This window comes from Elaeis guineensis, chromosome 4, assembly GCF_000442705.2.
Source record: "Elaeis guineensis isolate ETL-2024a chromosome 4, EG11, whole genome shotgun sequence".
Lineage (NCBI taxonomy): Eukaryota > Viridiplantae > Streptophyta > Magnoliopsida > Arecales > Arecaceae > Elaeis > Elaeis guineensis.
Genome location: NC_025996.2, coordinates 43,790,625 through 43,802,297, shown reverse-complemented (window position 1 = coordinate 43,802,297; position 11,673 = coordinate 43,790,625).

Sequence of the window (11,673 nt, the reverse complement as noted above, 5' to 3'; positions counted from 1 at the left end):
TTCGTAATACTAGAAAAATTAGAGGACATCCTTTCTCATTTTGCAATTTTCTCAATGCCAAGCATTGGCCAGACAGTTTGATGTTTGCAGCACTGAGATTGTTAGAGTAATTAAATCTGCTTTCCCAATTTATAGTCAGTCAACCGACCATCTGTCGATTGTGAGTGATGGACCATCAAACTATACAATGGAATGAGTTCCGACTCAATTATAACACACCACCTGACTTTCGATCATCCTAATAGATACAGATTACCGACTATCAATCAGTAAGCCGACTGACAGTTTACAACTCTCAACCAATTTTCTTGACAGATATAATTCAACTATAGCGACTCTACCGACTTCAAAATCGATGGCTAGTTGGTATACTAGAGTCTTCAACCGATGGTCATTCGAATTTCTACAATCACCAACTTATAGTTAGCGCACTCTGATTACCGACATAAAGTTGGTATATTAGAAACCATCAGCGTAGAAAGTGCATAATGGCCATAGACCATGATCATTAGTGGGCATTAGCTGTCCATCCCACGATCACATAATATCGAACTAAGCGGGATCCACATGCCTAATCGTTACAAATGGTTACCAACAACTCATCTATAAAAGAGAGATGAATGAGCAGCATTGGTAAAATTCTTCTGGGCTAACATTCTGTCACTTTGAATATTCTACCTGTTATTTACCACTCCTCACTGACTTAAGCATCGGAGGATCTCCACCGGACATAATTTCGGTCTGTGGACTTCTTTTGCAGGTTGCTCTTCACCAGTGTTAGGCGCAACAGGGGATTGGCCACAGCAGATTGACGTGCCAGGAAGGGAGAAAGTGAGATTAACAAAACAAAATTATGGCAAAAACAAGAACCCAAAATAATTCTACAGGCTCTACAAGGCAATCTTTCCATCGGAATGACCTTCCTCCTCTATCTCAAATGGCAGAACCCAGTTCTTCATATCCTGTAGTCATTACAGACGTCCAAATTACTGCTTTAATACAGCAAATAAAAGTGTTAATGGAGGCAGTGCATAGCCTCCAACAACAATAAATACAGCAGCAGCAGCAACCACTAGCGGAGGAGCCGGCGGCACGTTCAGTGCCATCCAGGCACAGTTGCCGTGCTCCACATCAATGTCTCTCTCCATCTTCAGAACAATGACCATCTCGATATTCTCACCATGTCGAGCCACCACCTTCTCCACACTGTCATCGTGCCGCCCGCCATTCACGATGATCTTCTTCTCTTTCTGATGGATATAGCATCAAGAAGGGGAAGAGGCCGCATTCACCTTCCACTTCTCAATCCTAAAGTTCTTCAGGAGACTCTACGCTTATATTTTTCTAGCAACGGCAGCTCGATGACTATGAATGTAAGTTTAAGAAGATCGATTGCCAACTCGTCTGACTCCAAGGAGATGGTCGAAGGTCCTTCAACGATCTTGACTTCTAAATTTCTCAACCTCTCTCTCAGCATATCTTGAATGAGCCAATCCCGTCTTGATTCAAAATACCATAAATGGAGCCATATAATGACTCCACCGAACCGATTGACCACCAGGAGAGCTATAAGTCTCTCATGATAATCCAAGAGGCAATTGACGCCCTCCTATACATTAGCTTTTCGGCTACCATTCGGAAGGCTGCTCGAGCCTGATATTTTGGGTTCCAATCGGAGAGTATAAATTCTTTTGAACAGCTTAAATATTCGTTCGTGGCCCACTTTAGCACCAATCAAAAAATATCATGAATATCAGACAGTCTCTTCTCCATCAAACAAGATAAAGTAGAGATGCTGAGAGGCTTTGTGGCCCATTTTAATACCGCAACACTTGAGGTCAGGGACCTCAATAAAGATATAGCCATCTAGACCATGAAAAGAGGTCTAAAGGGATCTAGGTTTACTTACTCCCTGGATAAAACTCTCCCTCGAACTTATACTGAACTTTTGGAGCTTGCAGGCACCAAACAGAAGGAAAAGATCAGAAAAAGAAATAGAAGAAAAGTAAAGCTCCGACCGAACCAAATCAGTCAACGATCAATAAGGGAGCTTCACCCCATCGATGGAGCCCAAAGTCAAATAATTACAGTGGTAAGTATGACTCCTATACTCCTCTTTCTGCTCTTCGTGCGTAGATCCTAATGGAGATTGAGGAAGAAGAGTACCTTCATCACCTCCCACCAATAAAAGATTCGCTAAGGAGCCGCGATAAGAAGAAGTACTATCGGTTTCATCATGATATCGAATAATATATTCAACTCAGGGATGAAATAGAAGTCCTAATTTGATGAGGCTATCTTGAAAAATTTCGACGAGTCTGTGCAACTCAACCTCCTACTGATCGATAACCTCAACCACAATCTGAGAAAGCAATCAACAATCGATCAATGGTGGGAGTTATCAACATGATTTCTAGGCAATCGAAAGATTGGAGGGCAACTTTTCAAGAAGAGTCTGTAAAAAAGTGACGACTTGATAATAATGTAATCTCTTTTTCGAAAAATGATATTCGGAGAATACAGACTCCCCATGATGATGCTATCGTCATTTCAATGATGATAGCAAATTATGATGTAAAAAAAATCTTGATAGATAATAGAAGTTCAAATAATATTTTATTTTACTTAACTTTCTCTCGAATGTGACTACTTACTGATCGACTCAGAAGAGTCTCGACGTCATTAGTCGGTTTCACTGAAGATGCAGCCACCGTAGAAGGAGAAATTACTCTCTCACTAACTGCGGGAATAGATCCACAATAGAGTATCGTTCTCTTGACGTTTACAGTTATCCAAATTTTTTCGACTTACAAAGCCATATTTGGATGATCAGGACTCAATGCCTTGAGAGTGGTAGTGTCGACATACCATTTACTGATCCGATTTTCGATAAAAAGTAGAGTTGGAGAAATACGTGGAGATTAACAATTGGCTTGATGCTGCTTTATGGTTTCTGCGAGGAATATTAAACTTGAAGACCCTCTATCGGTTGATAAACTAGACCAAAAAAAAATGAAGAAAGGGATGAACCAGTTGAACAACTGGTTTCGATCCCACTAAGAGAAGATTACCCTATAAAAATGTCCAAATCGGATTGCAATTACTTAATCCGGAGCGAAAACAACTGATGAACCTACTAAGAGCAAATGCCAATATTTTTGCTTGGTCAGCAATCGATATACTAAGAATTCCTCCAAAAATACTAACTCACTGGTTAAACATCGATCCAAAGTTAAATCGATGAGGCAGAAGAAAAGATCTTTTGCTCTTAAAAGGCAGAAGATAATCGATGAAAAGGTTGATAAGCTCATCGCAGCTGGCTTCATAAGAGAAGCTAATTATCCAAACTGGCTCGCTAACATAGTAATGGTGAGAAAAGTCAATGAAAAATGATGAATCTGCATCGACTACACCAATCTAAATGAAGTTTGTCCAAAGACAGCTTCTCTTTACCAAAGATCGATCAACTAGTCGATGCAACTTCAAAACATCAATTTTTAAATTTTATGGATGCCTTTGCGGGCAACAATCATATTTTGATGGCACCTAAAGACGAGAAGCATACTGCCTTCATAACCGACAAAGACATCTACTGCTACAAAATGATGACATTTGGTTTAAAGAATGCCGAAATGACTTACCAATGGTTAGTCAACAAACTGTTCAAGATACAAATTGGATGTAACATGGAGGTCTACGTCGATGATATACTGATAAAAAATTTTAAAATTTTTAATCATGTTCGAAACTTAGAAGAAGCTTTCGATACACTTCGACGATAACAGATGAAATTCAATCCAACCAAGTGTGCATTTGGAGTAACTGTTAAAAAATTTTTGAGGTTCTTTGTATCGCAACAAGGAATTGAAGCTAACTTTGAAAAAAAAAGCTATTATTAACATGAAGCATCTAAGTTCCAAAAGAAAGATACAGCAATTCAACGAAAAGATCACTGCACTTAGCCGATTCATCTTAAAGTTGGCAGAAAGATGTCTACTCTTCTTCGAGACCTTACGACAAATGAAACATTCTTCATGATCAGATGAATATCGATAATCCTTCGAAGACTTAAAAAGATATCTGACATCTTCATCATTACTCACAAAACTGAAGATAGGAGAAACATTGTATCTTTATCTAGTGATCTTAATAGAGGTGATTAGTTTGATACTTATCCGGAAGGATAAAAATCGAATTTAATGACCAATTTATTATACTAGTAAAGTACTCCATAGTGTCAAAACATGATACTCAAAGGTAGAAAAGATGATCTACACTCTGATCATATCGGCACAATAACTTCGATCATACTTTCAGGTATATTCGATAGTCATCTTGATAGATCAACCCTTAAAGATAATTTTATACCGATCTGATACTTTTGATCGGATGGCAAAGTGAGTAATTAAACTTAGTGAGTTTGATATTCAATATCGTCCATGATCATCAATAAAGGCACAAGTTTTAGCCGACTTTATCATCGAATGCACTATGTCCAATGATAATCCTGAAGATAAACTCGATGACAAATCAAAATAAATTGAAATTTTTGAGGCCGACTTAGCATCGATATGGATGTTACATGTTGATGGAGCATCCAACGCTCAAGGTAGTAGAGCTAATCTCATCCTCACCAATTTCGAAGGGATCATGACTGAGTATTTTCTTTTGTTTAATTTTAAAGCCTCTAATAATCAAGCCGAGTATGAAGCTCTTTTAACTGGATTGCAAATTGCCAAAGAACTCGATATAGATAATTTAAAGATCTTCATCGATTCACATTTGATCACCGAATAGGTCAAGGGTGAGTTTGAAGCCCTAGTCCCGATTATGATGAAGTACTTATAGAAAGTGAAAGATCTTACATCAACCTTAAAATATTTCTAGATTTCACATATTTTAAGAATAGAAAATGCTGGAGCTGATATACTTTCTCGATTCACGACTACTTCATCTAACTTTCTCGATCAAATATTCATTGAATATCTTGAACAATCGAGTACTGATAAAATCGATGAAGTGCTACAAATAAATGATGAACTAAGTTGGATCAACTCGATCATCCAATACTTGACTGACGGGACTCAACCTGAAAATCTTTCAGAGGCCAAATGACTAAGGTGGGTGGCCTCACAATATGTTTTGATGAATAGACAACTTTATAAAAGATTATTCTTCCTTCCACTGCTGAAGTGCTTGAAACCTACAGATGCTGACTATGCACTCCGAGAAGTTCACAAAAAAATTTATGAAAATTACTTGGAGGACAAATCATTGGATTATAAAGTCCTGCAATAAAGATACTATTGGCCCACCATAAAGAAAGATGCAGCCGAACTTATTTGCAAGTGTGAACCATGTCTGAAATATATTAACATACAATGTCAACCAGCCAGCCAGTTGAGATTAGTCATTGCACCGTGGCCCTTTGTACAATGGAGAATCGGCATATTCGGTCCATTCCCTCCAACGTCTGATCAAAAAAAATTTATAGTGATCACCATAGATTACTTTACCAAATAGGTGAAAGTCGAACTTTTGGTACAGATCACTGAAAGTAAAATGAAAGATTTCATTCAGAAATTAATCATATGTAGGTTTGGTTTGTCACATACTATCATCATCGATAATGATCGATAATTTGGCTATCAAAATTTTAAAGAATATTGTGTGAAACTTCATATTATGTACAAACTCACTTCAATCGACCATCCACAATCTAACGGTGAAGTAGAAGTGACAAACCGAATGATTCTACATGATTTCAAAATCAGATTGAATGAAGCTAAAGATCTCTAGATAAAAAAATTATATCCGATCTTGTGGACATATCAGACAACTCTTCATATACTAACGGAAGAATCATCATTCAATTTGATCTATGAGACAGAAGCAGTGATCCTGCTGGAGACTGGATTATCATCAGTAAGGGTCGAACAGTATGCCGAGCCAAGTAATTTCGAATGTTGAAGGGCCGACCTAGACTTGCTTGTAGAAGTTCGACAACAAACTCAAATTTGGATGGCAGTAAATCAGAAGAGAATAGTCCGGTACTACAATGCAAAGGTCAAACCGAAGGTTTTCCATCCAGGAGACATAGTCTTAAGAAAGACAAAAACTTCAAGACCTTTGGACCAAAAAAAATTATCTTCAAACTGAGAAGGACCCTACAAGATGACTGAAATGCTTCGTCCAAGTGCACACCGACTAGAAACTCTCGATGGAATGGCTATTCCTCAGACTTGAAATGTCGATAATTTGAAAATGTGTTATCAGAAAAAAATTGTTCACAAATGCGATACATTTGAAATAGAATGATCGGATTCAGAATCTTCTTCAAATGTTCGATTATCTACAAAAGTGATATCAGATCGATAAATAATCGATCAACATATACCAACCACATCTCGATCGGATGACTTTGAAAGTCGACACAAGTCGAACGATACTTATGTCGACTTAGCTATGGCTAAGTAGAACAATATGTCGATTTAATTATGATTAAACAAAATAATAAATTGACTTGACTTCGATCAGTCAAAGAATATTTGGCTAGCTCCATCTATCAAATTTTAATAAAAAATGTTTAAAAAAATCTAATTTATCTAAAAAATTTAGTCCATTGACATTCGACAATACTTGAAAAAATTTTCACCTGCAATTCACTTGGCTGGTAAACGACATACAATTCTACAACTTCGATTATCGATTGGCATTTACTTATCCGACTGGTACTCAACAGTATCAACAACAATGTACATCAAGATTAGAAAGGAAGTCGATACTTAGAAAAATTTATCTTTTCATTCATAAATGAAAGGATTACAAAATTGGGCCAAAAGTCCAATTACAAATCGAGTTGGATTATTGTCCAACTACGAAGAAAGAAAAATTTTTTATACTGGTCACCAGTCGGCCTCTTCCTCGGCTATATCGACAGTCGTTGTAACATCAATCTTATGGCCTTCAGTAGCAGCCGACTTTGGTACGGCTTCTTCAGCAGTGGGAACAGACTCTGGTGCAGCCGATGCAACTTCTTCAATCGACTCTATTTTCTCAACAGTTTTCTCTTTTGAACCAACGACGGCAATGCTGCTCAGGTCCAAATTTGGGTACAACTTGCCAATCGTATCCCTACCGTCTTCATGGCCGACACAATAAAAAGTGTAACCACCCTCGAGGATTTTATTTTTGAAGTCTTGTGATTCTTTGTAATCCTCAACAGCCTGCTCCCATCCCCGACTCAGAGCATCTTTGGCCGACTATGCTTCCTCCTTAGCGAAAGCCGACTCTACTTCGATTAGTGCCAATTTTGATTTGGTGGCCCGATATTTTTTTCTTTCCTGCTCCAACTCTTTAGCGCAACTGTGATGATCTTTCCAGAGCCGACTGATTTCATGCTTTTTCTTCTTTATTTGAGACTCCTGAGATTTGACAGTCTACTATAAGGATTCCAGCTCGGTATGAGCCGACTGCAATTCACTTCTCGTCAATTCCAGCTCGGCTCTTGTCGATTCCAATTCAGCCTTCATGCGAGAGTTCTTCTCTTGATAATTTGTGTCTCGCTCGGCCACCATCTGAAGTTGTTCAGTGGCCATAGTTTTCTCGACATTCGCAGCTACGATTTTCTCCATCCATATTCGATGAAAGTCAATGATTTTTTGATACCCACTTTTCAATTCCTGCATATCATGTGCTAGCTGAAAAAAAATGAGTTAGATCGAAAAAAGAAGAAGAAGAAGAGCATCATCAACTTATGCTAAGCATCATCGAGTAGAAAGATGAAAATATTTCAGACACAGTCTGATCTTTTCTATTCTCACTATCAGTCAAAACAACTGCAGCTTCGATGAGTCATTTGGCCAATTTTGGATTAGCCAAAGCCGACTCACCTGCAGAAATTCGGACATCAAAAAGTACAGTGAAGTTTGTCGACAATCCGTCTTCAGCAGAAATAGCTCGTGCTTTTTCCTGCTCTCCAGATGGTAGTCACTCACTCGAGGCTGCCATCCAGTCGGGTGTTGATGGTGCCTGTGACAGCATCGGCCCAGTCGAAGGTGCCTAAGTTATTATCGACATAGCAATAGTCAGTTCTGATTCAGGCATAGTAGCAGACTTTGCCAGAACCCCCACTGCTGAAACCATAATTGGCATCATCTTGGTCAGTACAGACACGACGGTCGTGACCTCACCATCTTTGGCCGATTCCTCTTTGACAAGCTGTGCATCGATTGGTGGAAGCACTCTCGAAGCAGACAGTGCAATGCCAGGCTCGACTTCGAAGATGTATTGGAGTTTCATGGTTTCATCCATGCAAATATTTTTAAAATAAGTATGCAGTGAAATTTAAAAATTTTTAGATTAAATCTAATTTAATCTAATCATGTATAAGATCAAATCTTAAAACCATAAACTGGATCGACATATATGAGATAGGATTCAGATACAGAAATCAAATAGAGAAAAATAAATAGGCTTCATACCTTGGCATGGATCAATCTTCACCGCAAATTAATGATCATGGATGTCTTCTGAAGGTCCTTGAAGCCGCACAAGTATCCGACCTCTATGGATATCCATACGAGGCTTTGATCTGATCAGAAGCTTTTTGATCTCACTGGAGTGCTATCTCTCTTAAAGAGATCATATCTTGACGGTTGAAAATCTTCTTTTATCTCAAGACACTCTTAGAGAAGAAGAAGAAATAGGAGGATGACGATCTTTATGCTAGAGATCATAAGAAGAACATTTTCTTCTCTTTTCTTCTCTTTTCTTCCTATAACCCATGCACCAAATCTCTACACTAGAGATGTAAGAATTTTATCCAACTTTTGGATAAAGAGGAGAAGAGAAATCATGTCCAAACTAGGATAAAATATAAGAGAGAAGGTGTCTTAACAACCAACATTTGGTTGTTTGTAATAAAGAAGAGATATGGACCATCTTACCTCACGCCCATGGCCTTCACACCGTCCCCCTCTCTCTCTTGATTTTTCATGCACATATCTCCTCTGATTTTGGCGTCAAACCTAATCTCTATCAGGTCCCTAACCATCCCTCATGACCTACATTTAAATAGGCAAAGGGGAGTTAGATTTTGAGTAGGAGATAAGAGTCCAATTCTCTTAGGACTCTAAAATTTTATGCTGCCTACTATCTCTTATTTGTGCACCCACAAATCTCACAGAAAGAAGGTGAGAAACCATGACTTATTACATGCAAAAGAAAGGGAGAGGGCGTGGGTTATTTAACATCCAAATCTGGTTTGGGCATGGGGTCTTTTATGGCGCATGAAGGGAGAGAGTTTTAACATTATGGGACTCTTCTTTATGTGGCTGATCTAAACCAATTTAAATTTTAACCAATTTTAATCATATTAAAAATTGATTAGACTCAAATAGATGAAAATCTAAATTTGATTTGGAGCTCAAACTATTTAAATTAGATGTCACCTAATTAGAGAAGGAGTCCTAGTCTTTTTGGACTCTCTCTTGGTGCTTGAGTCAAACTCAATTTAATCCTAATTTAATTAGAATTTGATGCACCCATGAAGATGAAAATTTCTAGTTCAAATAGAAACTCAAACACTCTTGTTTAGATCCTAGTCTAATAAAAAATTAAATCAAATTTAAATCTTAATTCAACTAGGAATCATTCTCTCATGTAATTTGGTTATCTCATAATCCAATTAGGTTTGATCAAATCAAACTCATATCAAGTCAAGTTAAATCTAATTTAATTAGACTTGATGCAAGCCTCATAGCTCAATCAAATTGAACCAATTAGCAATTCAATTACTAATTAATCCTTCTATAACTCATTAACTCTTTAGCGAGTTACTTAATACAACTTTTGCATTAGATCAATTATCAATCAAATTGATGATCAAATCCTATCACAATTCATAATCATAATTCAACCATCTGATCAGTCGAAAGCTTCTTTGTGTGTGATCTCATAAGTTTTATTCTATCTGTTAGTGAGATATATTGTGATCCCTATCATAATATCATTGAAACTTTTTTCAATGGGTTGGAACCATTCCAACTCTACCCATCAAGGATCATCGATCATTAAGATGATGCTTCAGGATCTCACAATCCACCAGTAACACCTAGCAGTATATAGTAGTAATCGAGCAGAATAAAAGATGATGAATCTCTCGGTGCAGTTAACGTATGATACAATCTCTCTATCGTGAGTCCCGATCAGATGGTCAGTCATAGATGAATCATCAAACCTCATCATCGATTATACGATAGATTCAATCAGCTCGAATCCATATGTGATTCTCATGAAAATTATTTTTCATCAATCACACTACTATGGCCATAAACTTAAAGACTCAACTTCTTAAATCCCATAGAACTACTCCCTTCTACTAAGATCGATAGATTCTATCTAAGTGCACACCCTACTCTTATAGTGGATCAATTATCGCCAACATCTACTACAAGGGCTCATTGAGACTCATGTTTATGTATATTCAAACTCCAGCAGCCTCACTGCGAGCAGCTGCAGCACCACAGGTCAAAAGATTAGTCATACAACTGCAGCATCGAGAAAGACACTGACGAGTGAGCAGATATTCATGTAACTTCTCGTGTTGATCACACTCAATGCTAAGTATTCTCTAACAATCACCTGCACTCTCGCTCTAGTGTCACTACACTGTCGATTTAAGACTCATCTATCTGAAAGAAGTAATCTGTGTACTAGTCTATCCGGATCAATCACCATCCCCATAATGATCCTATGATCAGGAGCAATTTAGGAATTAACAATCAATGACATATGTCTCAAATTCTCAACTCTTTGAGAATATATGTCATCATTTTGTTAATCCCTTAAATGATTTATGGATATATAAAATATGAATGATGATATAAATGCCCTTAAAGTACAAAAATATGTCTTAGAAATATGATATGCATTAGCTAAGATTGGCTTCTAGGGCATACATCCAACAATCTTCTACTTGCACTAAAGTCAATCTGTCATATACCAAGCCCCATCTTCTCAAAATAGGCTTAAGTCTTCGGCTAGCTAAATGACTTACCAGTGGGTCAACCACATCACGTGGAGTTTGCTCTCTACACCTCTATATATTTCTACTTGAGGTAGTCACAAGTTCTGCTGCTCTATGTGCTTGGATATCTGGTGAGACCTAGGCTATTTACCTAGAGATATGGTGCCATTGTCTTTACAATATAGTGTCATGGTATCTGATGGTATGACATCCAATTTTGTAACTATTATTAGAATCAGAATGCATCCTATACATCTACAGTATACTCAGCTTCTATCGATCGATTATTTGGAACCCTTCCAAGATATCGACATGATTACACCTCATGATGTAGATATTCTACCATCAATATCAGACATAAAATCTGAATTGATGTATCCTTCCACTCCTAGCTTTGATCTTTTTTCAAAATTAAGAACAAATCTTTAGTTCTTCTCAAGTACTTAAGGATGTTTTCACGGTATTCCAATGCTCTTAGTCTGGATATAACTGATATCTACTTGTGATATTCACAGAATTAACTATATCAGTTCAAGTATATTATATGGCATACATCTATATCTAAGAGGATAGTAGACCCCTCTTCAAGATTTTTATGTTGAATCCTTTCAGCATCTACTCTCTGTACTTTATCTGTGAAAATA